Source organism: Myotis daubentonii, chromosome 3, assembly GCF_963259705.1.
Source record: "Myotis daubentonii chromosome 3, mMyoDau2.1, whole genome shotgun sequence".
Lineage (NCBI taxonomy): Eukaryota > Metazoa > Chordata > Mammalia > Chiroptera > Vespertilionidae > Myotis > Myotis daubentonii.
Genome location: NC_081842.1, coordinates 54,868,022 through 54,884,487, shown reverse-complemented (window position 1 = coordinate 54,884,487; position 16,466 = coordinate 54,868,022). Strand labels below are relative to the sequence as shown.

The following is a 16,466-nucleotide window of genomic DNA, read 5'->3' as shown; positions in this document are numbered from 1 at the left end:
AAATTATCTAGAATTCTATTTCAATGGAAATTTTTTGTTGTTGTCAGTTCATGTCTTTTATTAACCCATTTATAATCACTTGTCTTCTGGTTTGTTGAAGCAATAGTTCAGACAACATTTGCCACAATGTCTGTCAAAGTGGCTGGCCATAAAAACTCCAGCATTCATCTAAACAGCACTCCCAACGAAGGCAACTGATTCTGCCATTCTCATCCACTTGGTAGTACTTCAGGACAGCCAGCTTAACCTTTTTTCTCTTATGTTCATTCTTCTGGGGAGTGGTATTTAAGACTTCCTCTTCCTTGTCTTAGCACGACTACGAAGTTTCAACACAAGATGAAGAGTAGACTCCTTTGGAATGTTGTAGTCAGACAAAGGATATCCATCTTCCAGTTGCTTGCCAGCAAAGATCAGTCTTTGCTGATCAGGAGGAATTCCTTCCTTATTCTGGATCTTGGCCTTTACCTTTTTTATTGTGTCCAAGGATTCAACCTCGAGAGTGATGTTCTCCCCCATAATGGTTTTCATGAAAATCTGCATCTTGGCCTTGATTCCACCGCAGATGGCAGATCAGAAAGGCAAAATATATTTTTAAAATAAAGGCTAAATAAACTTTTTAAACATATAAAAGCTGAAAGAATTCAGCATCAGCAGACAAACCTACACTACAGTAAATGTTAAGGTCCTTCAGATAAAGGAAAATAATACCATATAGAAATATGGATCTCTGCAAAGAAATGAGCAGCATTGGAAATAGCAACTACATGGGTAAATAGTTAAGATATTTTTCTTATTGTTTAATTACTTCAAAAGATAAATTGACTGTTCAAACAAAAATAATATCAATGTAGTATGGTGTCTATAACATGTATAATTTTTAACAATAACAGCACAAAGAAAGGAGAGAAATAAAAATATACTACTAATATCACTTGGAGGCAGACTATAATAAGTTAAAGATGTATATTATAAATCCTGTAGACATTACAAAAAACCTATCCTCATAAACATAGGTGCAAAAATTCTTAACAAATATGTACTTAGCAAACAGAATTCAACAATATATATAAAGAATAACACATCGCGACCAAGTGGAGTTTGTCTCAGGAATGTAAGGTTGTTATAACATTTAAAAATCTATCAATGTAATTCAACATTTTAGAAACCTAAAATAGATCATTTTGATAAACACACAAAAAAGCATTTGACAAAATCCAACATCCTTTCCTATTAAAAAATCTCAGGAATAGAAGTGAGCTCCTTCACCTGATCAAGGTCATATATGAAAAACCGACAGCTGACATCATGAGTAATTGGGAAAGACTGAATGCTTTTCCCTGAAGATCAGGACCAGGAAATCTAATGTTCTATTCAACATAATACTAGAGGATATAATTAGGCATAAAGATTACAAAGGAAGAAGTAAAACTGTCTTTATTAGCAGATGACATCACAGTCTATATATAAAATCCAATGGAAGCTACAAGAAAGCTACTAGAATAAGTCAGGTTAGCAAGCTGGCAGGATTCAATATTAATATACAAAAATCAATTGTATTCATATATACTAGCAACAAACAATTGGAAACCAAAATTTAAAAAGTAACACCATCTTGTAGCAGCATTACTGACAACCAAAAGTTAAGAAGCAACCATCTATGAATGAATCAACAAAATATAGAATATTCATATGATAGATTATTATTCAACCTTAAAAAAGAAGGAAATTCTGATACATGCTACAACATAGATGAACCTTGAATACATTATGGTAAGCGAAAAAAGGTTAAATACTGAATAGAGAGTCACTGTTTTGGAGTGTGTTTGTTTGAGAGAGAGGAAGGGAGAGGGAGAGATAGAAACATGGATGCAAGAGAAGAGAAACATCAATCAGCTGCCTCCTGCACATTCCATACTCGGGAATGAGCCTGAAACCCGGGCATGTGCCCTGACTAGGAATCAAACCAGCGACCTCTTGGTTCATGGGTCGATGCTCAACCACTGAGCCATAACAGCCAGGGGGAGAGTCAGTGTTTAATAGGTACAGAGTTTCAGTTTTACAAGATGAAAAATATTAAGAAGATGGATGGTGATGTTTGTACAATATGAATTTACCTAACAATACTGAACTGTACACTTAGAAATGGTTAAAATAGTATATTTTATGTTATGTATATCTATAATAATAAAAGCATAATATGCAAATTAGACTGGACGTCCTTCCGGATGTCCTTCCAGGATGAAGCTGGGGCTGCAGCCATGGCTGGGAGGGAAGGATCCAGGCAGCTGCGGCTGTGAAGGCCTACTCTTGCATGAATTTCATGCATCGGTCCTCTAGTTTTACCATAATTAAGCTAAATAAAAAATTTAAAAATAAAAAATCAAACACCATAAAAAAGTACCATTTACAATGGCACCAAAAATATGTTAATACTCACGGATATATTTGACAAAAGATGTGAAAGATGTATACATTGTAGACTATATACCATTGGTGAAAATCTTAAAAAATCTAAATAAATTCAGAGACCTATGGTATTCATGGGTCAGAAAGTTCAATGCTGCTAAGATGTCAATTCTTCCCAAATTAACCTACAGATTCAATACAACCCCAATAAAAATCCCAGTAGGTTTTGTTTTTGTTTTGTTTTGTAGAAATTAATAAATTGATTCTAAAATGCATATGGAAATGCTAAGAACCTAAACAACTAAAGCAATTTTGAAAAAGAAGGACAATGTTCAAGATCTTACCCTGATATCAACACTTACTATAAATCTACAGTGATCAAGATAATGGGATAAAGATAGACCAACAGATCAATGGAACAAAACAGAGCCCAGAATTAGATCTACACATATACAGATTTTTTAAAAAATATTTTTTTACTGATTTCAGAGAGGAAAGGAGAGGGAGAGAGAGATAGAAACATCAATGAGAATCACTGATCCGCTACCTCCTACATAGCCCCCACTGGGGATTGAGCCCATAACCCCGCATGTGCCCTGACTGGGAATCAAACCATGACTTCCTGGTTCACAGGTTGATGCTCAACTGTTAAGCCACACTGGTCAGGCCAGACAACTGATTTTTGACAAAGGTGCAAAGGCAACTCCATAAAGAGACAAGTCTTTTCAAGAAATGGTGCTGGAAGAACTGGATCTCCACACATAAGAAACTGAATTTCAATTCATACCTTACACCATATACAATAATTAACCCCAAATGGAGCAGAGACCTAAATGTAAAACCCATAACCATAAAACTTGTAGAAGAAAACATAAGAGCAAACCACAGTGCTTTGGGTTAGGCCAGCCGTGGGCAAACTACGGCCCGCGGGCTGGATCCGGCCCGTTTGAAATGAATAAAACTTAAAAAAAAAAGACTGTACCCTTTTATGTAATGATGTTTACTTTGAATTTATATTAGTTCACACAAACACTCCATCCATGCTTTTGTTCCGGCCCTCCGGTCCGGTTTAAGAACCCATTGTGGCCCTCGAGTCAAAAAGTTTGCCCACCCCTGGGTTAGGCAAAGGTTTCTTCTTCATCACACTAAAAGCACAATCCATAAAAACCAAACAAACAAGTTCATAAATTAGAATTCATTAAAATTTAAAACTTCTGCTCTTCAAAAGACACTATTAAGAGAATTAAAATGTAAGCCAGAGATTGGAAGAAAATATTTGCAAATCACATATCCAATAAAAAGGCTTGTATTCAGAATGTTTATACATTTGAGTTCTCATAACTCAATATGGAAAAAAAAACCCATACAATTAAAAAATGGGCAAACAATTTGAAGACATATCACTAAAGATATAAAGATGATGAACAAGCACATGAAAAGATGTTCAATGACATTAGTCATTAGGAAAATGCAAATTAAAACCACAATGAGATACAACTACAGACCTATTAGAATGTCTCAAATTAGAGACCAAGTGTTGACAAAGAAGTGGACAAACTAGAACTTTCACACACAACCGGTGGGTATGTAAAATGGTACAACCACTTTGAAAACAGTTTGGCAGTTCTACCATATGATCCAACCATTCTAGTCCTAAGGATGTACCCAAGAGAAATAAAAAGCATTGGTCCATAAAAAAACTTCAACAAATGCTCGTAGTTTTATTTGTACAGGAAAACCTCGATCCTCAATATAACAGATTAATTTGGGCAAGGGGGTGCCTGTTAAACTGAAAGTCCATCTACACTAATAAAAGAGAAAAATGGTAATTGGCGTACGACGATACCCTTTTCATTGGCTAATCAGGGCTATATGCAAATTAACTGCCAACTAAGATTGGCAGTTAACTGCCAACTAAGATTGGCAGTTAACTGCCAACAAGATGGCGGTTAATTTGCATATGTAGGCACAATGCAGGGAGGCGAAAGGGAAAGCAGGAAGAAGCCCCCTGCCACTGACAGTGATCGGAAACCCAGGGGGGAGCTAAGAGCTGGGGGGCAGGGCAAAGGCGGCCCTGGGGCCGCCTTTGCCCTGCCCCCCAGCCATGATCGGAGAATCAGGCGTCTTTGCCGCCCTGGCCAGTGATAGCAGGAAGTAGGGGTGGAGCCAGCGATGGGAGCTGGACACGGTCGAAGCTGGCAGTCCCGGGAGCTAGGGGTCCCTTGCCTGGGCCTAAAGCGGAGCCCACGATCGCGGGGCCGCTGCAGCTGCGGGTCCCCACTGCCCGAGCCAGACGCCTAGGCCAGAGGCGTTAGGCCTGGGCAGGGGCGGAGCCTGCAACCGCGGGGAGCTGGGGGTCCCCTGCCCAGGCCTGACACCTCTGCCGGAGGCCTCAGGCCTGGTCAAGGGGCCGATCCGGTGATTGGTGATCGGAGGGTGATGAGGGTCAACTCCTCTGGCCAAGGTATCAGGCCTGGGCGGGGGGCTGAGCCGGGGATTGGGGGGATATGAGGGTCCCCTTGCCCAGGCCTGAAGCCTGGGTCAGAGGCGTCAGGCTTGGGCGGGGGGTGGAGCAAGCGATCAGAGGGAGATGGGGGTCTCCTGCCCAGGCATGGTTCCTGGGCCAGAGGCCTCAGGCCTGGGCGGGGGCCAGAGCCAGTGATCGGGGGGAGATGGGGGTCCCCTGTCCAAGCTGACACCTCTGGCGGAGGCGTCAGGCCTGGGCAAGGGGCCGATCAGGTGATCAGAGTGTGATGGGGGTCTACGCCTCTGGCTGAGGCATCAGGCCTGGGCCAGGGGCAGAGCCAGCAATCGGAGGGGTCTGGGGGTCCCCTGCCCAGGCCTGATGCCTGGGCCAGAGGCATCAGGCCTGGGCTGGGGGCAGAACCAGTGATGGGGGGAAATGAGGGTCCCTTGCCCAGGCCTGACACCTCTGTCAGAGGCATCAGGCCTGGGCAAGGGGCCGATCCTGCGATTGGAGGGTGATGGGGGTCAACGCCTGAGGGCTCCCAGTAGTATGTGAGAGGGGGCAGGCTGGGCTGAGGGACACTCCCCCCCCCCCACACCCAGTGCACGAATTTCGTGCACCGGGCCCCTAGTCTATATATATAAAAGCCTAAGTGACTGTCCGACCGTCCAACCGGTAGCTAAGATGCACACTGACCACCAGGGGGCAGATGCTCAATGCAGGAGCTGCCTAGCTGCAGTGACTTGGCAGCTGCGGTTCTTGGGTGACATACCTTGAACCAAGAAGAGGGAGCCTGATTCCAGGGTTCATCACCTAAGAACCACCCTCTCCCAATCTGGGACCCCTCAGGTGATGTCGGAGAGCCAGTTTCAGCCCAATCCCCGCAGGCCAGGCTGAGAAACCCCACCTGTTGGAGGGACCCCGCTCACTTCACAGACGCCCTTCGAGCCCAAGCACCACCCCAGGTGCAGCTGGCAGGGGAGGGACCGAGGGAGGTTGGATCCAGGGTGTGTCCAGCCCATCTTGCCCAGTCCCACCGCACCAGCCACCTTCTAATTAATTTCCTTTCAATGTGCACAAATCCGTGTACCAGGCCTCTAATCTATATATATAAAAGGCTAAGTGACTGACCATCCATCCGTCTGACCAAGTGACTGGTACATGTGACACGCGCTGGCAATCTATATATATAAAAGCCTAAGTGACCATCTGACCATTTGACTGTCTGACCAGTAGCTATGACATGCAATGACCACCAGGAGGCAGATGCTCCAACCAGCAGCTATGACATGCAATGACCACCAGGAGGCAGACACTCAATGCAGAAGCTGCCAAGCTGCGGTGACTTGGCAGCTGCAGTTCTTGGGTGATGCACCCAGAACTAGAGAGGAGGGAGCCCGATTTCAGGGTTTGTCACCCAAGAACCACCCTCTCACAATCTGGGACTCCTCAGGGGATGTCAGAGAGCCGGTTTCGGCCCAATCCTCACAGCCCAGGACGAGGGACCCCCCTGGTGCATGAATCGTGCACAGGGCCTCTAGTCCTATATAATAAAGGGTTGATATGCAAATTGACCGTCATGCCATCGCACAAGATGGCCACCCCCATGTGGTCACAAGATGGCTGGCAGGGGAGGGCAGTTGTGGGCAATCAGGCCAGCAGGGGAGGGCAGTTGGGGGTGACCAGGCCTATAGGGAAGGGCAGTTAGGGGCAACTGGGCCAACAGGGAAGGGGGGTTGGGGGAGATTGGGCTGGCAGGAGAGGGCAGTTGGGAGCAATCAGACTGGCAGGGGAGCAGTTAGGTGTCAATCAGGCTGGAAGGAGAGTGGTTAGGGGGTGATCAGGCAGGCAGACAGGCAAGCAGTTGGGAGATCTTGAACACTGTCCCACAGGGATCAGGCCTAAATCGGCAGTCAGACATACCCCGAGGGATCCCAGATTTGAGAGGGTGCAGGATGGGCTGAGGGATAATCCCTCCCCCCCCAGTGCACGAATTTTGTGCACCGGGCCTCTAGTTATATAATAAAATAGGTTTTCGGAATGCATATGTTAAAAAATTGACAAATTAGTTTACCAGTTTTTACTTATGTAGACATGTTTGTGTAATTAAGTATGTATGAAAAGTAATTTAAATGTATATTGAATAGGTCCAGTAAATATGTGCATTCACCAGTCACCACGAGTAAACAAATGCACATGGCTGGGGAGTGGCTTAGTGCACATCTGAACATAGGGTGGCCATCTGAATATTTGGTGGCTGGCAGCCATTAATATTGCTGCAGAGCCCGCTGTATGGCTCAGAAGTTGAGCATTGACCTAAGAACCAGAAGGTCACAGTTCGATTCCTGGTCAAGGGCACATGCCTGGGTTGTGGGCTCAATCCCCAAAGGGGGCTGTGTAGGAGGCAGCCAATCAATGATTATCTCTCATCATTGATGTTCCTATCTCTCTCCCTCTGCCTTCCTCTCTGAAATCAATAAAAATGTTTAAAAAACAACAAAAAATATTATTTAAAAAAACTGCTGCAGAACCCTGGCCATTGTGGCTCAGTTGTTAGAGCGTTGGCCCATACATGGTAGGATCATGGGTTCAATTCCCAGCAAGGGCACATACTTGGGTTGCAGGTTGGATCCCCAGACCCAGTTGGGGCACGTGCAGGAGGCAACCAATCAACGTGTCTCTCTCACATCAATGTTTCTTTCTCTTTTTCTCTTTCTCTCTCCCCTTTTCTCTAAAAAACATTAATGGAAAAAATATCCTCGGGTGAGGATTAACAAGAAAAAAAAAGAAAACTGCTGCAGAAAGTCATGCCATGTGACAACAGAACCAATAATGGCATGAAATGCTGTGTAATCATGTGCTAATCATTCACTGAACACTTTATGAGCAATGAGTGACTCTTAGACTTAAATATGTAGATGATAGTTGTAGATATGTAATATTTATGTCGGCAAAATCACACTAGCGTTTTTCCAACATATGGCCTATTCCCTAAAATTTGTTAAAAACAGTGAATATTAATAACAACAAAAAAAAAACCTGTTAATTTAATTATAAGCAAATCTTAGTTAAAAGCATTTTTAAATTAACAGGATGTTAATTTTCACATGATATATGGACCAGAAATTTTGTCCATTAAATAGAGGTCCACAAAATCGAGGGTTTACTGTAATAACCAAAAACTGAAAACAGCACTAGCCAGTGTGGCTCAGTGGATAGACCGTCGGCCTGGGGACTGAAGGACCGCAGGTTCAATTCCGGTCAAGGGTATATGCCTGGGTTGTGGACTCGATTCCCAGTAGGGGGCATGCAGGAGGCAGTCAATCAATGATTCTCTCTCATCATTGATGTTTCTCTCTCTCTTCCTCTCCCTCTCCCTTCCTCTCTGAAATCAATAAAAATATATTTTTTTAAAAAACCTGAAAACAACCCATTGATATGAGAATGAATAAACAGACTGTGGTGTATACATACAATGGAATACTACTCAGCAATGAAAAGGAATGTGCTATTGATATTCAAAACAATGCTGGAAGCCAGTTCCAGCATGTCAGCAGGGCTGAATCATCTGGAGATGGCGAAGGGCATTTCCCCAAACCTGAAAAGGATGCATTAAATTGATTGCTTGCTGCCAGACAGCTCAGGGCATCTCAATCTACGTGTTATTGCCTCCTACTGGCCAAACACCTGAACAGCCGTAGGCAATTCCCCAATCTGACAATGGACTGTGTATAGGAAACCCAACCCTTTGATGTGTTTATCTACCTCATCTTAGGACAATCTGTGTTAATAAAAAGCAAGGGGTCCTGAGATGAGAAGAACTTAGTTCCTTTAGCTAAGTCTTCTCTGACTCCCCATAATGCCTTTCAAAATTATGTTTCCTCTCTGGACTCTTATTTAATTTACACACAGCGCCTTCTCCAGATTGCTGAACCCTTCTTGATACCGGATCAAGACCACCAGCATTAAAACAACATGGATGAATCTCAAAATAATCATAGTGAGTGAAAAAAAAAAAATAGGCAAAAAAAGAGCTCATGCTGTATGGTTCCAGTTACATAAAATTCTAGGTAATGTCAACTAATGTATAGTGACAGAAAGCAAACCAGTCTGTTACCTGGGGAAGGGGGATGGCAAAGGAGGTGTGGGATGGAAGGATTACAAAACTTTTGGGAGTTTGGGAATAATGGGCATGCTCATTATCCTGACTGCGGTGTGGCTTCACAGATACAAACATATATTAAAACATTAAATTATGTTTTAAATATTTCCACTTATCTTATACTAGAGGCCCAGTGCACGAATTCGTGCATGGGTGGGGTCCAGCCTGCCCCGATCTGGGCGATGGGGCCAGGCCGGCAGGGGGGAGGGGCCATGAGGGGTTGGCCGGCCCCGCCCCCTTGTCAAACTCCCGGTTGAACTCCCAGTCCAACGGGACAATTTGCATATTAGCTTTTTACTATATAGGATCATTACACCTCAGTAAAACTACTATTAAAAACAAACAAAAAAGCACTTCATGTTCCAGAATACAGCACAGAGCAGGGGGATAATTGTGGGCTTTTGGGCTAGAGTAAAAGGTCTGGAAGCACTGGCCCCTCCTCCCCAACATCTGCCAACCAGAGCTCCCGGGGAGGGGGCACCAGACTGACAAAGCAGGGACTGAGCCCTCAGGACTCAAGACACTGTGGGGAGCTAGCATGCTCAGTGGTTGAGCACTGACCTATGGACCAGGAGGTCACAGTTCAATTTGGTCAGGGCATATGCCCAGGTTTCAGACTCTATCCCCAGTGTGGGGTGTGCAGGAGGCAGCCAATCAATGATTCTCTCTCATTATTGATGTTTCTATTTCTCTCTCCTCCCTTCCTCTCTAAAATCAATAAAATAAAATATAATTTTTTTTAAAAGACACTGGGGAAAAGCATGGCCCACCACACAGGAAAAGGAAATCGAAACCCAAAGGTGTTATCTTGCCCCAGGAGGTTATATAGCTCATACGTAATCTAAACCCAGGTCTGACAAAGCCTTCCTCTTCATCTTCATCTACCACAAATTCAAAAAAGGGGACTTGAAATAAGTGAAGATGTGTGCTTGTGTGTAAGTTTAGAACAATTTTTGTTATTGTTGTTAATCCTCACCCGAGGATGTTTTCCCATTGATTTAGAGAGAGAGGGAGGGGGTGGGGGGAGAGAGGGAGGGAGAAAGAGGGAAACATCGATGTGAGAAAGACACACAGATTGATTGCCTCCCACAGAGAGAAATATCGATGTGAGAAAGACACATACTGGTAGATAGATTGCCTCCCACCGGAGACCCGACCAGGGCCAGGGATCCAGCCTACAATCCAGGTACATGCCCTTGACCGGAATCAAACCCGGGACACTTCAGTCTGCGGGCAGACACTCTATCCACTGAGCCAAACCGGCTAGGGCTAGAACAGACAATTTTATGCACTGAAGCCAGAGAGACAGAACAAGTCTGGCTATCCCAGAAGAGCCAGGCACCCTGGACACAGCACCTGAAGTTCAGGTACATAAGTATTTGGGGTGGCAGTGAGACAGGCAGGCGTGGGATGAAGCTGACAGACAAGTTTGGGTTTGATTGAGGAGCAGGCTAACCGGCTCCTCCAGCACAGTCCCAGGGGCTGCCTACCTAGGAAGTCACCACCACTCCCCAGTCCCAACAATTTCTACCCTGTCTGCTTCAGACAGGAGCCTGGGGGCCATGTGACTTAGAGCCACACCTCGGGCTGGGGCAGAGATTGGTCCCAGCTAAAGGCCCTGCAGCAAGCTGCAATTCTGCACACCATCTCCCAGTCCCCAAGGTCTAGAGAAGCAAAAACCCAGACAGTACCAGATAAGAGGTGAGCAGCCCGAGGAGAATGAAGCCCATATGCTGGCCAACCAAGCCCCAGGGGCAGGAATGAGAAGGCCTGACACCCGGGGCCATGAAGGAATCAACACAGTCCAATCTAGCCCCGACCGCTGCAAACCCCACCTCTAGGCTGGCCTAGGAGCTGGCTTCAGCTGGTACCGAACCCATGATGCCACAGCTGACCATCTGTCCACCTCCACAGGCGAGGGCTGAGGTCTGGGCCACAAAGGATGCCCAGAGTCCAATGCTGTAGATATCCTGTCCTCTCCCACCCCTTTCAGGCTGGGGTCCTCCAGGAGACGGACAGCCTACCCAGTAGCTCTCCACCCTCCTGCCCACTATCCATCCTTGGCCCTGGGCCCTCAACATTAATCAGCTGTGACAAGAAGGTGTGGCGGGAGCAGGTCAGGCTCGTGCCCAAGTCACGGGCTGCCACACAAGATAAGGTCCTGTTAACACAATGCTGCCCTCTTCCCTTTTTTCGGAATGTGTTGTAAGGACTTGAGGCAACAACCCATGCTGATTGCACCATCCCAGCTCCGGCATGGAGGCACCCCTATCTCCAAAGGCAGACAGGTGGAGGGATGGCGGCCTCCTCTGCAAGCTCAGCCCGTGGCTACCCCCTCTCTTCCTCCTGCCCAGGCCTGGCAGCCACCCAGTCTCACCTTCAGTCTAGACTCTAAGGAAATGCCCCATCACTCTAGTTGGCATGCAGGGTACTGGGGGGGGGGGGGGGGGGACGGGGTTCGGCCTCGCTGTGGAAAGCTGCACCGTCTTCCTCCCTCCCCAGGTTTAAGCACGGGGCAGTGAACAAGGGCGGTTTGGAGAGCACCCTCCCCCGGGGTGACCGCAGCCTCCCGGCTTCCAAACACCCCAATTCCGGCGGAGAGCAGAAATGGGCTTCCTTACCTCCTGCTGCCTCTCCGCAGACACTGCTTTGATGATGTCCAGGCTGGGGTGGCAGGAGAGGATCCAGCAGGGCACAGCCTGCTCTCAGGCAGTCGCTTCCAACGCTCCCAGGTTCACAGCGCTCTTCTGCTCCCCACTCCTCAAACCCCTACATCTTGTGCTCCCTCCAGCCCTGGAGCGATCCTGGCACTGGGCAGCCCGCCTGTGGCTTACCACCTCCTCCTCCGCCGGCGCCTCCGGGTCCGGGGCCCCTCAGGGAGCCCCTCTCCCCCCTGGGACCCCTTCCCGTCCAGGAATGTTTCCTGGACAGCCCGCACCACCTGTCCCTCCTGCACCCCCGGAAGCCAATTTGCTTCCTGCACCCCCAGGCGCCCCTCTCCCTCGGGGCCCTGGGGCCCCACAGGCCGTGCCCTCCCCACCAGCTCGGGTCTCTCTCTGCGAGTCCGGGTCTCTCCTAGAACCACCGCCTCCCGTCTGAGGTGCCCGCAGCTCTCCCAGTCCTGCCCGCCCTGCTCCCCCGAACTTTCAAGCCCCTTCCCGCGCTCCCAGGAGCGGTCCCCGAATTCGGACAGCTGCAGCAGCCAGCGTGGGCTCCCCTCCCCCCGCTCCTGCACCCCGGAAAGGGCCTCCCCGCGCTCCTGCACTGCGGGGCTGCCTTCCCCCTTCTCCTGGTGCTGCTTGCGGGCCCCCAGCCCCACCTCTTGCACCCCAGGCCAGCTCACAGAGCTCGTCCACTGCGGCGGGCGCCTCCAGTCCGCGCCGTCCGGCGTCCCCCACGCCACCCCCAGGCTGGGCTCCCGGCCGCGGCCGCCCCGCTCCTGCACCCCCGCGCCCACGCCGCCCTCCTCCTGCACCGCCGGACCCACGCCCCCCTGCTCCTCCACGCCGAGCTTCAACCCGCAGAGCTGCTGCGGCCCCCAGCTGAGCACTCCGACCCGCTGCGGCTGCTGCTCGGGCAGCGCGGGGCTCAGTCCGCCCCGCTCCTCCTCCGCGCCCTGCTGGGGGTCCCCCGCCCGCGCCGCCCAGCGCACTCGCTTGCCCCCCAGAGGCCGCGCGGTCCCGCCTCTCCAGATGGTGCTGCCCTGGGCGCTCGCTCACACCGCCCCCCGCCCGCCCGCTCCTTCCGCCCCGTCCCCCGGGAGGGGGCTGCGGAGTCGCGTCCCTCCGACTGCGCGGTCGACCCCACGTCCCCAGCACGTCTCCCGCCCTCCCCTCGGGCGTCGACGTCCGCCCAATGGGCACCGAGCCCTGCGCCGGCCCCCGCAGGTGCTGCGGCCCCGCGCGCCGGCCCGCGAGCCAGGAGCGCCCGCCCTCCCGCCAGAGTCCCCCGGAGCCCGCCTGCGCCTGCGCTGCCCAAGGCGGGGCGGGGCGGGGGCGGGGCCCAGCACGCCCTCTTAAAGGGCCAGGTTCCGCTCGCTCCTCCCCCTACCCTTCCTCTCCCCTTTCTTCGCTTCACTCCTCCTTCCTCCTTCAGGCCATGCTTGCGTCTTCCAGTGACGCCAGAAAAGGAAGGCGAGGTGAAGCGTGAGGTCAGGAGTTAACACTGGGAAGGTATAGTCAACCACACCCAATGGAGGAGCACTGACATAGGAGTCTTGGATTCGAAGCAGCAGTTCAGGTGTGCTGATTTACCATGTGACCCTGTAAAAAGTCACTTCCATCTGGCCTCGGTTGCTTCGTTTCTAAAATGAGGAGGATGGATTGGAAAGTTTTCAGGGGCATAGTCTAATGAGTGGTTGATTGCAGAGAAAGGGTCTAGTGCAGGGGTGGGCAACCCCTGGCACGCGTGCCAAACATGGCACGCCAGGAACTTTTGCTGGCGCGCGAAACCCTCTCTTATAATCTTCCATTTACAATTTTTTTCTTAATATCGACTTTTTTATTTTTCAGATAAATTCAGTGTGGGTGCATCTTAGATAAATAATTTTACATAACAAGTTATCTTAAAGACCATAGACATAGATTGACGAGAGAGGGGAAGAGCAATTTCTATGCCTCTGCCTTAACTCTCCCTGCCTTCCTAGGTCCGACCAGTGTTTTGGTTTCATCCACATACACTTGTGAATCTTTGTTCTCAGTGATGACTTCTGTTAAGTCTCATAATAGGAGTAGCCTGACGGATGAAAGTAGTAGCTCGTGCATATCTCTGAAAGTTACGAAATATAAACCTGATGTAAAATCTCTGTCATCAGTGATGCAGCAGCAAAAGTCCCACTGATAATATCAAACGGAGTCATAAAGTTTTCTGTTGGACTATCAGTGTACATGTATACATTAAAAATAAATGTATTTTTCATCATCATATACTGTGTTTTTGTCGCTCGAATGAATTTTATTATTTCTTCAAGGTTCTCCACATACATACACCTTAGGAGATATCAAATAGGCGTAACATGTTCTCAAAAAATTAGGGTTGGCACGCAGAAGAATTTTGAGTCAGAGATTTTGCTGGTTTTGGCACGCACTCACAAAAAGGTTGCCCACCCCTGTTCTAGTCCTAACAGATAAAATGGAGCCCTGAGGCCTAGGAACCTAGGCCAATCTCCCGTCCCTTTTCCCAACAGAGGGCAGAGGGTGCTTGAAGGGTATTTCAGGAAGGGAGCACTCTCTCGGGCATGTGACACTTTCTGCTGAGAACACAGGCAGAAAGAGCCCCAGGCAAAAAACGGGGCCTTCCTCCTGTCGGGGTGCTTCTAGGGGTACCCATGAGGCCGAAAGTGGGAAAGAATTATAAATTTATTAGGTCATCTGTAAACCAGATGGGCTGAGCCCTAAAATGGCACCAGCACCCAGGGATGGGGAGTCAGAGAATCTAAGGGACTCTAGATGGGCAGTTTGTGCCCGGCATTCTCTGGGCCTCTATGGCCCTCTTCTCCCTGTACCCACAACGGAGGAGAAAACTTAGAGCTCCTCCTCCCAGTGGTTGTGCAGCCTAAAGACCAGTTCCTAGCCCAACTGGAGGCAGCCTTGGGATGTGGAGTTTAGAACCCAGTTGGCCGTTCTACTGACTGTACCTCGTTATACAATGGGTATAATAACAAAATAACCCCAGAAAGAAGTGTCCCCAAAATCGGACATCAGAGAGCTGTGTGAGGGTGGTTCTTTCTGCACTCCCATTGTCTGGCATTGGGCCCAAGGGCCCTGGCCAGAGGACAGTAGGGCAATGAGAAGGGGATGGGTTCCAGACACCCAAGGGGGCAGGGGGAGGGGGGGAGGCTGGATTGGGTGGATTTGTGTCCAGACACCTCTGATGGGGGACCAGATGGGGTGGATTTGAATCATTGCTTCTTACCCTGTGAGGTGGGCAGCACAGCTTTCTACTAAATCACTTCATAGCAGTGTGTGTAACAGCTGCCCTTCCCCATGGAGCCAGGGCTGTTGAGCAGGAGGCTAAAGCACCCTACCTGGGCCAAGAGAGGGTCTGGGACAGACAGGACTCCTGACCCCACCTATGGGCACAGCTAGGCTAAAGTCTTCCCCCTTGTGGCCTGGCCTCAGGAAAAAATCTCAGCGGGAAGGACGCGGAGGAGGTATCCTCTCCCCAACCTTCCTTACACTAATTTCAGTAATGACAATTGCTAAAGTGTTTGGACCCTTCCTATTGGTAAGGTCCTGTCCTTGGCATTTATTTACATCCAACCCCCACCACAACCCAGGGAGGTACACATTATCATCCCCATTTTACAGATGGCAGAACTGAGGCTCTACATGGCTAAGTACTGTAACTTGCTCAGGGTCATACAGCTGGTTATAGGGAAACCAGGATTCAAATCCAATTTTCTGACTCACAAGTCTGCTCTGAGGCACTGAGGCACAACAAAGCAATGCCAGACCCAGGAGCTTCATTTTGGGAAGCACTGGTTTTGACTAGACTTTTAGGGGTCAATAGATGCAAACAACTGATTGGGAGCAAGCTCCTCTGCCAGTAAATCAAGCTCCAAATCAAACAAAGCAAGGGATCAAAGCACCTGCATCCTGGTAGATCCTGTTTGGTGATTCACTGGGGGAGCGCAGGTCCCCATTCTCCCACCTCTCCACCCGTTGCCCTCAAGGGCCAGATCCATGCCTCGAACACCCTTCGTGTAGGGTTTTCTGTTGCTTTAGGAAAAGAGGCCTCCTGCTCCCTTCCCCCATCCTGCCTAGTCCTAACCCCCCAGACTGTCCTCACCGACCACCATGTTGAACACGAACTTTGCTGGGAGTTGTCTCTGAGGCTGTCATCTCTGCAGTGTTCTGTGACTCCCATACTAGGAGCCAGGGAGGCACCCAGGGAGACTGCTCTGCCCCCCGGGAGCTGACAGCACAATGGAGGAGAGAAGGCAGCTTAGAAGCCCAAGGCTCAGCAGATACAGGAGGTGCTGTAGGCATAACTCCAACCCTCTAACATGCCTGTGCTAATCACCTCCCAGATTTGGAGCGTAAGGAGAGCTGCCCACAGCAGTGACTCTGCAGAGAAAGAGGGCTTGTCAGGTCTAGTTCAAAGAGGAGGCTCGTGATGGTGCCCTTCAGAATCTCCTCTGAGAGATGCTTACACTGCGGGCAAGGCAAGGAGGGCAGTTCAGGGGTGGTGATGCCGCCTGACTCATACCTGCAAGCAGGTGCTCCGCCAAGGGTGGTGGAGGCTGCTGAGGGCTTGGGCTGAAGGTTTTTTTTGTTCTGGTTTGTTTTCTAAAATAGAACCCTGTTTTTTAAATGACTGTTGCAACGTATTAGTAGGAGATGAACTGAATTTAGTGAGGTTTGACTGGCTTATTTTTTCATGGGAGAGGACACTAATGGAATAGAAAATACCAGAATGTAATTTTTTTGA

At 48.9% G+C, this 16,466-nt stretch overlaps 1 pseudogene; it reads right to left on the bottom strand.

Annotated features, from left to right (window-relative positions):
* Window positions 1-37: 37 nt before the first annotated feature.
* Window positions 38-11,793, bottom strand: LOC132230295 (ubiquitin-ribosomal protein eS31 fusion protein-like; annotated as a pseudogene).
* Window positions 11,794-16,466: the final 4,673 nt, after the last annotated feature.